Raw genomic sequence first — 18,112 nt, 5'->3', positions numbered from 1 at the left:
TTGGAGAGCAGCCAAAGCCCATTCAGAGCAACTCCTCGTGCCTCGCGCATTATCCCGGCCTATTAATCTGAAGAGACCCGTGTTTTTGTGTTTACTAAGCATGATTCGCTTCTAATTAAAGTGAAATAATTATACTTCAAAGGAGCAGGGAGGCAGGGGGAAACTGTTCAAAGACGGGCGCACCTCTCGTCACGTGGAGCCTAACAAATGCAGGACGGCGAAAATTAATCAAATGGATTGCGGAGATATTAAAAGTCTTTTTTTATGACACAAGTAGAAGTGTGAAGTAAATCACAGTGGATTTCACACATTAATTACCATTTCTGAACACATATAACTAAATGATTTGATTTCATAGGCGTTGGTAATTTACAATGTTATAAATGATCAGATATGTATTCTATTTAGCAGATGTCCCCTCTTATGATTGACTATTCATAGATGCGGTTTTCACATTGAATATGCCCCTTCATTGATGTATTCATACAAGAAGGAAATGCCGGAAAATACGTCGGTGGCATCTCGAGCTCACAAATCAAAGGGATTCAGTGCCATACGAGCTGGCTAAGTGAGTGTAATATGAACATGTAAGCCTGACTCCAAGGCTCGGTGCAGCCATGGCTGGTGTGAACAATTGGACCACCCCTTTTACGAGCGCAAGTGTCCTTGTCCTTGGTAAGGCGAAGGTCGATGCGTCCCCCCCTCCCCCCGTCTCCCGCTGTGGCGCTTCCACCGGCCATTCATTTGGGCCTGTGATGGCTCTAATAACATCTCCATCACATTAAAACCGAACCAGGCTGAGGAGATGTTAATACTCCCCTGCACTCGCTGCGGGGAAAGTGGTCGTGTATTACAACAAGTGCTTTTTAAGGGGCCTCTGCGGCCAAGTCTATGGACACGGCAGATATTCCCGGCTGCCTGCATGTGAAGCTCTTAACACGGTGGATTTTCAAGTTGTGACAGTTCAAGGGAAGCGGCGCTGTTAACATATTCAGAATGGTCCTGTAGCAAGGCCGTTGCTCCAATTCCTCTTCGCATCTCCACTGCTCAGGCTGACAAGGTTGCCTTTTATTTTATTTTTTTTTAAACATGGAGATTAGAGAGGAATGCTGCAAACACTCGACTCAAAAGCGCCGTCTGCTAAAAGGATGAAAAAACACCGTGCGAATATATGTGAGAGTCAGAACAAATATTATGGATGGCTACTATCAGTTGGTTTCACAAAAATGTCTTTATTAAGTGGTTTGAAATTGTCTAGACTGCTGGCATTTCTACTCCTTTAACATACCTATATGTTCACTTCTCTTCTTTGTCTGAAGTCTGTTAATGGCCCTTGTAAAAATGAATAGGGAAGACTTTAAAGTCAGATTTGTATCGGGCCATTTTGCATGATTTTTCTGATCTGATCTGGAATCCATATCGCAATTTTCTTTAAAGAAACATACATCCTTGTATTACTGTGTTTTTCAATTTGTGAAAATGTGATCCTTTCGGAACCTGTTATCTGTTGATATCCGTATGATGTATTTATTTTCATGCCTGATAGATAAAGAGAGGTAGAGGCTTTGGTCCTCGGCTAACTGCCGCCGCCGGTCGCCATGGTGAAGCGGGGATTGATGGCGCCCATTGGCTAGTGAAGATGTATACATCATGTTGGTCCAGGGCTGCTGCATCCAGATGGACCCGGGCCATCCATTGTCTGTCAGGGACACCCGTCCTCCCCTCTCCTTCCTTTCTTACGGCCCCCTAACGAGTGTTTCACCCACCGCGGAGGATCATGCCGTCCACAGGAGGAGGAGGGGCTCCTCTGCTCCGCGCACAAGGTTTTTTTTTTCCGAGAGGCGAGATGAAGATGTGCGTACACGGTTTCCTGACATCGCGTCAGAGCACCGACGCTCACAGTGATTTGTCGTTCCTTTTTGTCTGAGAGGAAGAAGAAGAAAATAAGAAAGATTTTCAATGTAACATTTTGAAGTGTCGGGACTTGAGTATCTCGAGGGAGTGTTGTGAAAAGGTGAAGGATATGGTAAAAAGAAATGGTTATTTGCGCTGTTTATTTTCAAAGTCAGTGAAAATGACGAGGCGCCGGCATGTTTGCTTTTGTCTTACAAGGACGGGGTGCAGCTGAAGTATCAGTTATCGATTTTGACAAAATAGGTTTCTTCACATAGTGGTTCAAAAAGTAAAGATTTCTATTCAGTAATCCCTACTCCACATATGAATAAAAACACCAGGAAGTGTTTATTTAAAGTCCTTATGTCCCTTTTAGTTCAAGCTTCTGTTCTGTTTACAAGATGTCCGTGTCCTTAAAAGGAAATTGTTGTATTTTAAAACCCCTTCACATGTTCATAATTATGCGAGCACAATAACCGTGAGTTCGTATATCTGGGCCTCTGAAAGCTTTCCAAATAAGTTCTCCATAAATCATTTCAAACACTCGTATCTGAGTCTGAATGGATGTGCTATTTAAATATTTGCTTTGATTAAACATTTTTGGGGGGCATTAGTAGTATTATAAGCTGCTTTGAGCCAGTGTTAGGAAGTTAAAAAGGTCATAATTTTATCCCTAATAACTATTTTATATACATTTTTTACTTGCCCATTCGGACAGCTGCATGAAGCATTCTACTGCTGTGGAACCCTTTGAGATATTCCCCAAAGGAGCTGCGCTACTCTTATAACGGAACGCTGGCCTGTAAAGAAATTCCTGTAATTGGTCAGAATGTCCGAAAAAATCAAAAAAATGTTTTCACAGTAGAAATGAACAGGACCACGGTTCGATTTGATCGAGAACACCTTTGAAAACAAGCTTGGGCTCTTTGGTCCGGATGGTTTCACTCCTGTAATTTTGGTTCGGATCAAACTGAAAAGTCTGAACGTACAGACCAAACAAGGGCCCTAACTCTAGCCAAGAAAGCATAGAAGCATATTTTCCAAAAAAGGTAGACCTATTCTTTTAACTACACTGGAAGCAGGTGTGACAACTGCACACACTTATCCACAGGCGCACACACATTCCAGCCAGCCAGCCGGCAAGTTCATCCCTTCCCCCCCCCCCCGTGGTGTGAGGTGGGCCCAGAGAAGCATGGAGTTATTCACTGTCTGCCTACTTGGTTCTAATAGTCTGGCACAGCGTGACTGACGCTGCCCCTCTCAGCCGCGATTGAGTGTATTGATCCTGAGCCGCTGCCGCCGGCGTGCTCCCTGGACACCAGGCGGGAGGAGACCAACAATCAGATCCTTCACTGGGGGGAAAAGCCCTCCTCATCTGCCTTAATCATCCGATCGATGATTAGCGCGCCGGCCCACTCATGTCTTTCTCTCGCCGACAAAGCCGTTTGCTTGTTGTTTTTTTTGGTCCTCACTTCCTCCCCTTTATTCCTTCCTTCATCTTGCTCTGCGTGGCTTTTCTATGTGTATTCTGTGGATTCGGATACTTTTCATTGTAAAGGCCTTCTGACGGCCGGCCATTTTTTTTTTTGGAAGGAACTTGATTAGAAGGGGAATAGGAGAGATGGAATCGAGGCAGAGAGAGAAAAAAACCCAAAGACAGTGGATGTAATGGAATCTGACAATAGGAACTGTTGAATCACCAACTGCTTTTTGGGGTTGGGACGATTCCAACCCTCTCCCCCGTAACCCCTCCCTGCTGGCCTCAGTAGCCAATGGTGCGCTCCTCCCTCCCTCCTTCGGCGTTGATTGGGCGGCAAATTGCTCCCATCACCTGGCATTACTCCAAGTCTCACCAGTCAAAGCTTTTAATCTGATCATTATCCCCGCGCTAAGCGGCAGCACCACAGCTTCTGTTTGCCGGAGCAAGATATCGCGGGCTGATTGAGTGAGGTGGGCGGCCGTGGAATTTCAGTTCCAGTCGCTCTCGACCCGTTTAAACGTTTGGATTATCAGAGCTGGATCACGTGACCTCTGTCTGCGTGCTCCGCTTCTTGGGGAGATCCTCTCTCTGTCTCTTTACTCTCCCCCTTTTTTGTTTTCCTCCTCTTCTTCTCTTCTTAATCCAGTTGTTTCCGCTCCCAAGGTTGCCACTGTAAATAGATGGGATGGAAGCAACATAGCGGTGTTATTTCACCATTATTCTCCACCATCTCTCCTGTCAACGTGTCCTTCAGTGCGGTAACCATGCCCCGTGCGCAACATTAAAAGAGTTAGCGTTTTTGCCTTTCCACTCGCACAAATGGAACAAGGCCTCATTCTGCCAGAAGCATCTGCTGAAAAGCCTGTCGCACAAATCTAAGGTTGGCAAGAGCAGGCGAGGGTGCCATTTGTCCTGGAAGACAAGGACAAAGACGGCAGGAGAAAGATGGACAGACAGAAAGAGGATTTTTCTGTGAGCTATACACTTCAAGTTCTTAAGCAAGCCTACTCATTGATTTTTTTTTTGTCACATTTCAGTAAAACTTCTCAAGGCTGCTGCTCTCTGCCCACCAGCGACGAGAAGTTCAGCGGCAAAGAAAAGCTGTGAAAAGTTGTTCAAGCGAGCACATGATAAGTTTTTTTTGTGTGTTTCGCATAGCATCCGCTAATGAGCCCCTCCATTGCATGTTTGAGTACAACAGTCTAGCACATGATTACGGCGGCCCTTCATCGCGCACGAGGAAAATACCAGCCAGCGGGCTTCTAAGTGCTCATTTTCAATTACCTCCTATTAGGAATCCCAGCATCTCCTGCCCCGCGCAGAGAACCCACTCCTGCTGCCCACCCACTAACCTACACCCACTCAATCCGCCGCCCGAATGGGCCTAGAGCCCGCGAAACATGCTAGCCCGCAAAACAATGCATGATGTAAGTTTCGAGAGCGTCGAGAGGCACTCCAATGCAGAGAATCAGCCCGCGCCGTCTCTCGAGGTGCGAGGGTGGGTGAGGGGAGGGGAGAGGGGGGAAGACGCGGGAACGAAATGACTGTTTTTAGAAGATCCACTTCTTCCTGATGGAGCGAAATCATGGAAATGGCTCTTGTGGATACAGAGGATAACTAACACTAGAGATGGATGGTTATTGTTCGAGTGGCATTCTCTTACTTGCAAATTGCCCCTCAAATCTCTGTGGAGGGCTTTTCTTTCATTTAAACGCTGGAGTGTTCCCTCTGAGTAAATGAAATAAAGAAATTAGAAGGAGCACTGGACAATAGAGGCTTCGGCGTGTGAGAAGTTAATCCAACACTTGCAGGAGGCATTAGCAAAGAACTCATGATTCTGTTTGTTTCATGATAATTAAACAAGTTTGTAGTTTGTTGGCTGTGGCTCAAACCCAAACAAAGAAGAAGAGGCAGAGCAGGCGATGGACACAAATGGACCCCCCACCCCCAGTAAGTGACTAATGCGCGACATCAGTCTTCACTAATGCCCGACCGACTGTCAAGTCTATTTGGCGTGACACGAGACAACCACCCTGTTGTTTCGCTTTCCGATTCCGGAGGAGTTGATGGAGGGCGTCGATTGCTGCGTCGTTCCCATGACAAACAGGAGGCAGGGGAACCAATTAGTTCCGACGGCTTTTAACATTATCCTCGAACCCGGGAGGAGACGCAGAGGTTTGCGCTAAGGTTTGCTCGAGTCTGCCAGTGGCTTAATTATAAAGAGGGGATGTTTTCCCAAGGCCAGCGCATGCAGACATATTACTAATTCATTGTCCTGGCTTGAATATATTGAGTTTTGCATGCAGAGTACTTTGGACAAATATATATATATACATCGCCACATTTTATTTTATTTTTTGTACTGATGACCACGCATTTTGTGTATATGCAAAACTCAGAATAGGAAAACTAGATTGTTTACAGAAATCTGATAATTCCACACAAAATGTGATTTAAAATTATAGTTTTATTATGTGATATAATTACATTATTAAATCTTTTCACAATCCTCTCCTGGGTCATGCTTGGCTGAGGTCTATATCAGCACACTTGTGTTCTCAGTTCACCAACCTGTCACAGGGTCAATGACAGCTCTATTAATTTCAGTGATCTCTTTCAATTAATTCCAAAGATATTGAAAGTAACCTAACCAACCCTGGCACTATTGCCGGGTCTGTACGTGCTGTTACCATGAACTCTGTTATTTATTCATTTGTCTATTCATTTAAAGCCACTTTCTTTCAACTAGTGCTGTGTACTTGTCCTGTATTTAGTTCTGATTTACGACATTTCCCAGAATGCCTTTCCAAAGACCCAACAGAACATGGCTGGATTCAAATGTAGGTTTCATGTCGTGTTATTGTCCTCGATCAAAACTGAGTGTCAAATATATTCATTAACTTTCTGTTTACCACCGTAAAACATTACTAAAATTACATACAAAGTAGCCTAACCTATAAAAACATGACCAAATATTTTTGCCAACTAATTAATAAATTAAAAGTATTGTAAAAGTCAGATTCAGTGACCTGTATGAATATGTGGAATCACATTCTATGCTCCCATACAATCCTTCCTCAGACGCTAGCTAACCAACTGCTTGACGTGTCACGGTAATTAGCGTCTCTGGCCGTACAGTTTTGCTAACGTTAGCGGTTCCTTGAAGGAAGAATGTAACATTTATGCAATAAACTCACTCAATCTCACGCGTGAATACCAGAAACATTGGCAACAAAAGAGCTTGGACAAAACACGAAAACACGCAGGCCAGCGTGCTAATATTTCGGAAAAGGTAAGCTAAAGTGACATTTTCACAGGCTGTGGATGTCACTCTTAGGCTGTTATTTTTCATGTTTGTAGCCTAGTTATGAGTGCAGGACAGTGCCCAGTGTTGCCAACTTAGCGACTTTCTCGCTAAATCTGGCGACTTTCCAACTCCCCTTGGCGACTTTTTTTGTCAAAAGCTACTAGCGACAAATCTAGCGACTTTTTCCGGTGTTTTGGAGACTGACGTGAAAGCACGAATCGTCTGGGAAACTGGGAAATATAATGTTTTCGGTGGACTGCGCTCACGTAGGAGACAACGGGCTGTGTGACCTCTGAACCCGGAACAATAACAAAAAACAGCTGAGGCTGCGGCACCACACGTGTCTTGGGGGAGGCTAAGCTAAACTAGCTTAGCGGGGACTAGCTTAGCCCGAACGGATTCAATGTTTCTGAGTGAACCATAGCTGGAAAAATGTCTTTCTTTCAATCTCCACCACTGAAAAACAGAACAACATGACATAACCTTGTGCCTGTTTGGCACACTCTTCCACATCCATAAAAATGTTAACACATACCACCAATCAACAAAAATGGCCCGGCGATGTGGAGCACCATTAGCTGTCTTTCTTACGGTGTTGAGGTGGATTTTTTTCCTTCTCTCTAACAAATCATGTGCCGGGCTGCTGTTGACTTGTTGGACTTCGCTGTGTAAATGGCTCACCGCATATGGCAGCTGCAAGCTTTGGGGCCAACTTGTTGAACTTGATGGATAGTGAAAAGGCCTTCGGGCTTGCATGAGTCGGCCCTCCCTACCCCATGCTTTCTTTCCTTCTCCTTTCCTTCTTCTTACTCTCTGCGCCTATTGATTATCAGAACTTCCTCGCAAACACTCGGATACGTTACCTCCTCCTGCCTTGGCTGGTCTATCTGTTGGAGGTTGTCCAGTACACTCTCCAAACAGGTCTGATCCTTCGCAAAGGTGAGGGGGGTTTGGAGTTTCGGTGTGTTCCAGCACAGCAGAGGTGAACGGAGAGAAGTCTGTGTTCCTGGCACACGATTCCTTCAGCGCTCTGTCACGTCTCCTCAGCTCTCCCCCTCTCTGATGTTACCTGACAGGTGAGGGTGTGTGTGTGTGTATGTGTTTCATGCATTCTGCAGCTTTGGGTGGGGGAGGAAGAGGATGGGGGCGGACGAGGAGGTGAGAGAGGAGGACAAACAACAGGATACGGATAGGGTCGAATTGGAGGGGGCGCGAGGGAAAGGATGCAAGGAAGAAAATGAGGTGGGAGGTAAAGTAAGTGGGAGATGAGGGGAGCAGGGTGTATATGTGCATTGTGGATTTATGTGTGTCTGTAAGTATGTGTCTATCGATTTATGTATTTTTGTGTGTGTGTGTGCCATGGACAGGGAGGGTGTGTGATGGCAGTGCCCTCAGGCTCCTCCAGGCGTAAGAATCAGTGAGCAGGTGGAGCGCACCGGCATCGCTGTCTTCTGACGAGTCCCCGCCGTCTCCTGTTTTGTCAGGACCCCTGGAGCGAAGACCGGGGAGTGTGTGTGTGTCTGTGTGTGTGTGTTGACCGGTTGGGATGCACTGTGATCATTAGGATTCACAATGGCTTTGACAGCGGGGCTGTGGAGCAGTGGACGCAGCATATGCCCAGGGAGATAACCGGTTGGCCGACTGGTTATCTTACTGGCCGGCCCGTGCGACAAAACTGCGTCCACCCTGCTAATAAAACCACGTCTTTTAATTCAAACAGACTCTGGATACAAGGCCCGGCCTGTGTTGCATCAGGCAAGACCATGAGTCTGAATTATTTGTTCGCTTGCAAAGTTGTGATTAATTTTGCAGCAGTCTCGCCTCCATTCAAGTGAATTCGACGCGCCAGAGAGAGAACATGTTGGATTTGTTGTGTGAATATTTGGAACCGCCGCCACAAAGATGTTGTAGTAATGCTGAAGATAAATAACAAGCCCCCTCAAGCGTCATTTGTTCTTACATGCAAGCGCTTTTGACCGAGGAGGAGTAGAGTGTAATGTGTGTGTGTGTGACTATCCTAAGTGTGTAAGTGGCTCAGGTGCTAAAGAAAGGACGTCCTAATAATAGCCTCCTGTCTCCACACTGGGTCCACAGGCTGTAGCCGTATCGATTCTGCCTCTCCATCCTCTGCGTTGCCCGGCATCGTTATAGACCAGATACCGAGGGTTTAGTTTGGAGTCTTGTGCAGCGCACGGCAGCGATTTCCCCGACCTGAGCTGGATAAAGCCGAACACCCCCGGGGGGGAGGGAGGCAGCAGTGGTTTTTAATTGTTTGTAGTGTTAGTCGGCCACGCCGGAGGCGACCTCTCCAGGGACGGGCCTCCAGCCCGGGTCGTGACCTTGCTGCTTGCACACAAACACCAACGACAAAGCGAACGCACTAATGCACACAGGTGAGCAACAGTGCCCGAGTGCACACAAACACTACATCCACATTCATCCATGGGAGGTTTATAATGAGAAACCCAATCAGCATTTGTTCTACTCACTTCCAAGATACATTGAAAACATTCATCTTCACCCTCACCTGATGTTAGCCACTCACCACACCTCACACTTTGTTTAGGGTCTTTATTACGCTGAAAACTTAGTCGTGGTGAGCTATTTTCTTTACATTTCATTGGGCATAAATGAACTCCATGTACAAAATGTGTGTGATTTGAATTGCATGTGGTAAGATGCATAATAAATGTGCTCTTATTTTAGCTTTAAGTGCCTTTTTAATCGTTTGCGAGACGATAATCGTTCGTAACGGTGAGAACCCAAATTGACTTCTCATAAAGAAAATCTAAAATCTTTTCTGCACTTCAGATTCTTTTCCCACCTCATCTGCACAAGTGGTTGTTTTATCCTTTGATCTGCAGTACATTAAAGTAATACTGTGGGTTTGAAAAACTATTAGGCGGCCTTTTGCAGGGCAGCAGATCTCCTTTAAAAGCACAATGAACCTCCATGCAGATCAGGTTAGAAACTTAGTTAAAGGCACAATAACACATAGTCTCAAATTAGTCTTAAATGGTGTTAGCCCTCAAATAAGACCGTTGACTCCTGACCTGAGCTGCTGCGGTGCAATTACACCTACGGCTTTTTCCTGTTTTCAGCTGTTCGTTGGCGAGACAGTGAGTCCTCGTGTTCGGTCCAGAGTTAAAATATTCGCATGCTGTGTCTTTTGTCTTTCCGGCCGCCTGTCTTGCCGTCCGTCATGCTCTCCCTCGGTCTCTCTGTCTGTCCGTCAGGGTGGCAGGTCTTGTTGAATAGCGAGTGGGTCATCTCCCTGACAGAGCTCAACTGGTAGTTATGGCAGCCTCGCCACGGCTGGCTGGCTCCACACAGTCACCAGGAGACGGGGGATCATCAAGTCTGTCCTCTTGCTTCCACCATACACACACACACACACACATCTATGTTGCATACAATCATGCGTTGCTCTCATAGACAAACAACATACACCTATAATGATAATAATGGCTACAGTTATATCATTATGACAGACATGGACACATTTGTCCATTTCATAACCTTGTTTGAAGCTTACAAATTGTCAAATATATATACTGTCAATGAGAAATGTTGAGTTAAACTAAAACAGAATAACATTTTTGCTAAGAAATCTATCTATATATATATCTATATATATATATCAATGATCAGCAGAACATCAGCATGCCCAAAGCCCTCGAACTGACCCAGTCCGCCTGACATCGCCCCACCTGTCCTTGAAGACAGCTGTAATCTCTGACAGAGGGACAGGACACGATGACCCTGTTTGTCCGTCCAAGACAAACAATGCCAGTTTCGGCTCATCAAGACGATGCAAACGATACAGGAATCGCCGTAAGATCTGCCTTCTCCTGCACCGGCCTGTCAACCACACGGGTAGGGTGCCCTATAGGCCACCGGCGCCCCAAAAATTGGGTGTCTGCTTTTCAGTTTCGAGGAAACCAGTGCAATGCTAATTTACGGGGTTGGCCACAGCACTAGCTAGGTTAAATGGCTTTCCACTTCCCTAGCTTGCTAGCTTCCACTTTTTCATTGGTATGCCATCATAACAGCCCAATGTTAAATGTTGTAAGACAGCTGAAATTGCTAGTGGCTTTCAATGTTATGGCTCGTTGAAAAGAAGAAAAAGTCCCTTAATCAATGTTTGTAGGCTAAACAGTATGACGTTCTCCAGTTAGCAGCGCACCACTGAAGCTGACAGAGCACCGTATCCTTGCTGACAAGACAACAGCTGCCATGGGAAAAGTCTCCCCGAGTGGCTCGAAGCCTCGGCATTGTTTCTGACAAATTTCTCCACAAACAAAAAATATGCACAATAGCTGCGGCACTATCATAATAAATATTGCCTAACATTAAAAGAGAAGATAGCAAATTTCAGTTCAACTGACCATTTTTGACTGCTTGGAACACACAGAGTTATCTGTAAAAGAAGAATAAAAGGCCACCAGTGAACGTCCCAGTTATTCCACAAAGCCAACAGTGTTTTAATCTTCTCCGCCACTTAATGTCCCATTTAAATGTACTGCAGCCTTCAAATATGAATCATGAATATGTGCACCCGGGGGTTGGCCAGCACAGTCTATTAGAATACATCACTACCGTACCAGGGGACCACTTTGTGCATCCCTCTAAAATGTATCATATCTCCACTGTAGAGAGGGAGACATGACTTCATGTGTCTTGTGATGTAAGTATTATTACAATTCATGAAATTCAAACACTTATGGCAGGGCCATTAATTTGAACCATAAGCCATTGGGGAGAGATTTACAGTTGAGTTAAGGGTGATCACGCCATTAAAGGACTTTGGAGGAAGACAGAGGGAGACAGAAAGAGATAACTGGTTGGAGCTAGAGCTCGGCAGCAGCAACCGCTGTTTGAATTTCTTCATGTGTAAGTGCAGCAATTAATATTTCTCATTCACGCTCTCGGGTCAAATGCGCAAACATTTCCGTCAGAATTAGAGAGGGAATAGTCGAGTTCTGAAGGTTCACAAGTTAAAACATAACCCCTTGCCTTCTGCCTTGGCACCGTCTCGGTCTACATACAAAGTACTGAATTTTGCATGAGCGCCTGAGCGTATAGCAACTGGAACCCTATAGCGTTGTTTGCTGATACTTCCTCGAGGCGTCTCACTCCGCGCAGCCCATTCTGATAAGACAGCTGAGACCTGTCTCCCGTCGGTGCTGTGTGATGGTCTTGTTATACAGCCGAGCATGAAGAAACAACGGGCAGAGGTCAGGACATGCAGACATACTTCTCTGGTTCAAAATGACCAATCAGGAAGTCTGCTCCCAGCCAATGTTCATTTCTCAGATAGAACTAGTACAAATTGACATGTGACTCACTGCAGAAATAGTCTGGGTAGTCCTTCATGCTGTAAGTGCAACAAAATTTATTTCCCTATTCCGAGGAAATCAATATTAGGGTTTTACACTGATGTATGACATATAGAAACTTTTAATACACTTAGTCTTACAGTAAATCTCTCTCTTACTGTATATCCATTAAATATAACACTGGAGCTCAGAGTTCGTTAGCATGAATACCACTAGCAGGGAGAAACAGCTAACCTGGATTTGTCCAAAGGTTAAATAATACAATTGTCTTTACACCTCTTTCATACAGATTAAACGAACCGGATAAAACATGTTAATGGGCCAGCGTGTAGCATTTCTGGGGCTCTATTAGCAGAAATGGAGTATTATATTCATAACTGTGTTTTCATTAGTGTATAATCCCCTGAAACTAAGACTTGATGCATTTCCATTAGCTATTGCGAACTTAGAGGTGCTGGAAGGTGTACTTGCATTAGTAGAAAGTTAGGCTAGCTGTTTCTCCCTGTGCATGCTAAACTAAGCTAACGGTCTCCAGGCTCTAGCTTCATATTTAGCATTCAGACATCCTACACACTGTATTACACACGGCCCCTTTAATATGTGTGTTTCTAAGGTGCTGGAAGGTGTATTTTCTTTTGCAGAAAGCCAGGCTAGCTGTTTCTCCCTGCTTACAGTCTGTAGGCTAAACTAAGCTAACGGTCTCCAGGCTCTAGCTTCATATGCAGCTTTCAGACATGAGAGTGGTTTCCGTCTTCTCATCTAACTATTCCCCTGAGGTAACTTGACAGCTTGTTGCGGAAATACAAATTGGTTCTGGTCAACTGAAGTGAGCTTACTAATAATCACAAACATAACATGAACGGTGAAAACCTCCAACCAGAAAAAAAGTGCACCTTCAGTTTGAACTCGGCTGAGTGTAATCTCCTCCGAGGGACTCGGCTCCGTGTTTGCTATCATTTGTCACATGGCCACAGTGTTGTGGGTTCAAACAGAAATGTGCAATGGCTCAGTGCACTCCAACAGCACAGTTTTCCATCTCCGCTCTCCCCTGGCCCAGTTTCATTATCCTCAAGGTATTCAGGGAGTAATGGCTTCTGGGGCCAGAAACCCCGTTGGCCATTTCAAGTTCTTTGCTCCTCGTTATTGTCCGGGAACTGCATTGTAAGTGTTTGGAAGCGACGGGACGAAATCCTGAAAGGATTTTCACACCTAACTGCAGCTGTATCTGCTGACATCTCTCCGATCCTTTTTAAGCTGTACATCTGTTGTAAATCTGATTTTAGGATAAGTAAACGATGTGATCTCTGCGCTTGGCTCAGATGATTTAAATACACATTTGAATCTTTTTGATTCAAAATTGATTTGACAGTTTGAAAAAGTAAAAAACAAAACAAAAGAGGATTTATTTTAAGTGTGTGTGCTCATGCTCCCATGCAAGAAATCTTCCAAAATCACTGACAGCCAGCGACCGCATGAAGTAGAAAACCTGCAAACATAAAACACGTTTCCGTGCCAGTGACGACAATTAAGCAATTTAGCCGGCGCCGCTACATGTCAGCGAGTCAAAAACGGCTTTGTTTATGCGCTTAAAAATTCAGGTTCTCCGCGGTTTCTACAGGGGTAAGAAGTGTCTGTACATGTAAACATCGTCTGAGAACCAGGCTGTCTTTTTCTCTCCGAGGAGCTGCTGCAGTGTAACTTCGGCTCCATTGAACATCACCCTTCACTGGGCTTGAGGTATCTGATTGAGTCCATCCATGTGGAGCGCCATTGAATCAAAAGAGTAAACCTCAAGGACATGGTCCACCACACACACATTCTACTGTGTGGAAAGCTGAGAGAAATGTGGACGGCACACAGCAAACACACACTTAATAGTTAATTGTATAAAATAATAAGGTGCAGGGTCGCATATAAGTACCGGTTTTAGAATTTACAATCAAGTAAATTAATTTATTTTAATTCAGCAATGCAAACCTGTAGAATCTTAAGTTGAATAGACATGCGTGATCTGTTTCCTCCACCCCTCACTCATAATTATATTGTTCCCATTTGTCAGACGTAGATTCACATCAGTGGCAGATTTGTCTCGTTTCAAAGAGCCGAGCTGCCGCGAGACGGACCGACTGGTCAGCACCAATGACCACTAGCAGTAGACAACGCGCCTCTCGAGTGGTTAATTAAACGAGTCCTCACACACGACGCTTGGTTTACCATAAACAATGTGATTAAAGCGGCCGTGGGCCAGCCAGAGTGTAGAGAGAAAGAAGAAGAAGAAAAATACTCAGATCACCATGGAGATGTGTGAGGGAAGAAGAGGTCTGAATACAGACAGGGATGTCATTATTACTTTTTTTATTCATCATTTTCATAATGACTGTCATTATGCGCAGGCCCTGATTGAATTCCATTTTGTTAGTCAGGTTTGTGGCGGGCAGAATAATTATCACTTAAGCGGTATTAACATTCGCGCTAAACATTGTCATGGTCAGAGCCTTGACATGTTCGGCAGGAAAGAAAGGGGACTGGCTCGTCTTTTGATTATGACAGAAGAGAAGAAAAATAAATGTTTTCTACTTCTGACTGATTAGAAAAGGGACAGCAGTATTGCGGACGCTTGGAAGCTCTGTTTAACAAGCATTATTTCCTTCTGCGTGTCCCGTCTCGTAACTAGGAGTGGGAATATCGAACATAAGTGTCACACAGATGCATTGCGTTATTGTTTTGGCTCGATTACTTGTATTATATTCATAATCAACATAACCACCAGCTTCATTTGGTCCGCATGCGACATTCAAATGCAGTCATCAACTCATATATAAAAGCGGTGATTACATCATGAGTGTAATCACCAGCGGACTCGTTCATTTACAGCATGTGGAGTGTAAGAATTGATTAAATCTGTGCAGTCATTAAAGTGTTTTTTTTTCTAAGCAAGATGGAGGATAATGTGGATGTTAAGCTGTGAGGAGACTCGTCTCTGAGTGTCTGTTCTTCCTCTCTGGGTCCGACAGACGGATCCTCCAGCGAGCTCCGGTGGGAATCAGATCACGTTTTGGAAATATAATCATATCAATCCTTACACATGTTACAGTCTGATGACATGACGTTTCATCATAACGCTACACTGATCTACTCTTTCCCTATGGATGCTGTTGAAGTATATATACTTATATATATATATATATATATATATATATTATATATATTAATATATGTAAGATATGACTTAATATTAAAACCAGTCAAATTGAATGAATTTTAAGTAGTTTAAAGTATGTCCACCTCAACCAGCAACGCTATTAGAATGCTACTTAGATGTGCATTAGTAATAATCTTAATTTATGATAAAAATATAACAATGACAGAAGCCATCCATAATGGTATTTATGGATAATCATAATGCCATCTTTCCTACTGATACCTGATACTTGAATGCACGACTTTTCCTTGTAATGGAGTATTTCTACAATGTGGTATTACTCATTTTACTATATAAAATAAATGTATTTTTTTTTTTCTTTTTCGGAAGCTATATATTGTTTGGAAAATATATATATATATTTGCTTTTTTTTTTTTACACAGCAGCACTACCCCTCTTAAAAATCCCAAATAAAGTCTAATTTGTGGATTAATATTAATGGGGTTTTGTTCATGAGAGCCTCAACAGGTCGACCTCTTGTGCATCTAATTGACCCCAAACACAAGCACTGTTACTCTGTAGGAGAACACACAAAGGGAACATTTTTTGTAATTTTTAATTTCACAACACGAGGCTATTTATCTTGCGATTGATCCGGCGTGAGTAATTGGATTCTCATCAGTACGGGGAAACCTGACTCGCTGCGGAGTTGATGTAGCGACACGCATGCACTCCCACGCGGAAGAACTCTGTTTCTCATCTCTCTCTCTCTCTCTCTCTCTCTCTCTCTCTCTCTCTCTCTCTCTCTCTGCCTCACACAGCAGCGGCCGGGCCTTCAGCCTACCAATGCGTTCAGTGAGGGGGATTTGGCCGGGGCTCCAATCAATCACTGACAGATTACCTCCAAAGCCACTTCCACAGCCATTAAAGCAGGACAAATGCAGAATTGCAACTGAACAAGTTGGAGTTTTTAAGCCAACACCAGGACTTCCTGGTTATTTGTCAAAGTCACTGCCGCTGAGCCGCATGAGTGGCTGCGCAAGAGTGTGTGTGGGGGCTCGGAGACGTTTCGCAGCGTGTGTGTGTGGGGGCTCGGAGACGTTTTGCAGCGTGTGTGTGTGTGTCGGGGAGACTGAGGGAGAGAGCAAGAGACAGTAACAGAGTGAGTGAGTTATTGTTAGTGTGTGTGTGTTTTTATGCTCTCAGGTGTGTGTGTGTGTGTGTGTGTGTGTGTGCGTGTGCGTGTACACACACGCCGCCGGCTGCGTCGCTCTCGGCCCAGTGGAGCTTACAGTAAATCGCATTCCCCTTTATTGCCAAATTTAGCAGCTTATGCTCAATAGGCTCTGCTCAAATCTGCGCCGCGTCCCATCGGGGCGTTAGCCCGGGCTTCGTAAAAGTGGATTGGCCACACACACACACACACACACACACACACGTACGACTCATCCTCCCTTCTATTTTCCTACGTTCTACGTCCTCTCTTCTTTATCTCGGGCGGCTGGAAACACTATCTGGGCTTTTCTAATCTCCCGTTCTCCTCCCTCTGGATTTCCTGCTTGGAGACTCCCCGCCATTGTCCCCCATTCACTGGGGCTTTGTTTATACCGGGGCATATTTGATAGAAGACACTAAGCAATTGTATATCATCATTTTTAAACGCCTGTATCACCAGGGGAACATAATCTCTCTCTAAACGCAGTTTATAAAGAATGGACTTTTTTTTTTTTTTTATCCTATAAGCTTTCTTCTTCATCCAAATTGATTCTGACACCGTTTCGTCGTCGCAGACGCGGCGGGGTTAAGTGCTGATAATTATTTGGGAGAGATCAATCAAAATATGAAATGTGTCTAGAGGAGGTGGCATCAAAGCACCGGGGGTTGTGTTGCATGTTTTCCCTCTAATACCGCGAATATGGAACATTTGCAGCGGAGGTTTGATTAGTGTGACGTTCAACGGCGGTCCTTTGATTGGGCACTGATTGTGGGGGGGGGGGCGCCTTTTGTTTTTGCCTCGTGTTGAAGAGTATATCAATTACAGCGGTGATTTAATGAATAACACATGAGGAATCTATTCTTTTATTGAGTGTGTGGAGGGCTGAAATAGTGAGGGCCGACGCTGAAGTCCTGCAGGCATTGGAGTTGAAATTTAGCTGGTCATGTGACTATGACTCCCCCCCCCCTCCCCTCCCCCCACATGACCCCCGAAAGAGAGAAGGGAGGGAGAAAAAAAAACACACACACACCCATACCAACACAGGAGGTCGGGATTGTATTCGTAGGTGTGTGGATTCTTTTGTGCATTTCTGCTTGCGTGGGTGTCCACGTGTAGTGCATACGTGTGCTTCTCACCCCCCCCCTCCACAACTCCCATTCAATTAAGAGCTTAAGCTCATTAGTGGCAGACTTACATCATTACCTCTCCAATGGCTAATGAGTTAAAAATCTATTTAGATTTATGTCGCTGTTAAATCCCCCCCCCCCCCCCACACACACACACACAGACACTGTTTATCACAAATCAGAAAATATGTCACACACACATTCAGTCTGAAAGTGTTGCGATTACCTACATCGACGTGTGGCCTTTTAATAGCAACACTGCATATTCAACACACTCGAGTTATACCTTTGGCTCCGCTATGTAAATCAGAGAGGAGAGACAGAGCCTCTGCACGCCGCAAAGCTCTGTTTTTACACATTAAAAGACGCTAATTCAAGGCTTTGTCTAATTACTAACTAATAATTAGCACCGCGTAACATAAAGAAGAAAAAGAAGAGAGATTTCTTTTTACGCAGCGAGTAGTTGAGTTTTCAATCCATTTAACGTCCCGCTAACAAAACCTTGATTGCACTGCGGGCGTGACAAATTTGTAATGAATTGATGGAATTGTAAGAAAAGACAATTAATTACAGACGATGGGGGGGGGGGGGGGGGGGGGGGGGGGGG

The sequence above is a fragment of the Anarrhichthys ocellatus genome, unplaced genomic scaffold (assembly GCF_004355925.1).
Source record: "Anarrhichthys ocellatus isolate YVR2014 unplaced genomic scaffold, GSC_Weel_1.0 scaffold12, whole genome shotgun sequence".
NCBI lineage: Eukaryota > Metazoa > Chordata > Actinopteri > Perciformes > Anarhichadidae > Anarrhichthys > Anarrhichthys ocellatus.
The sequence above is the reverse complement of the archived record's forward strand: the minus strand, read 5'-3'. Positions refer to the sequence as shown.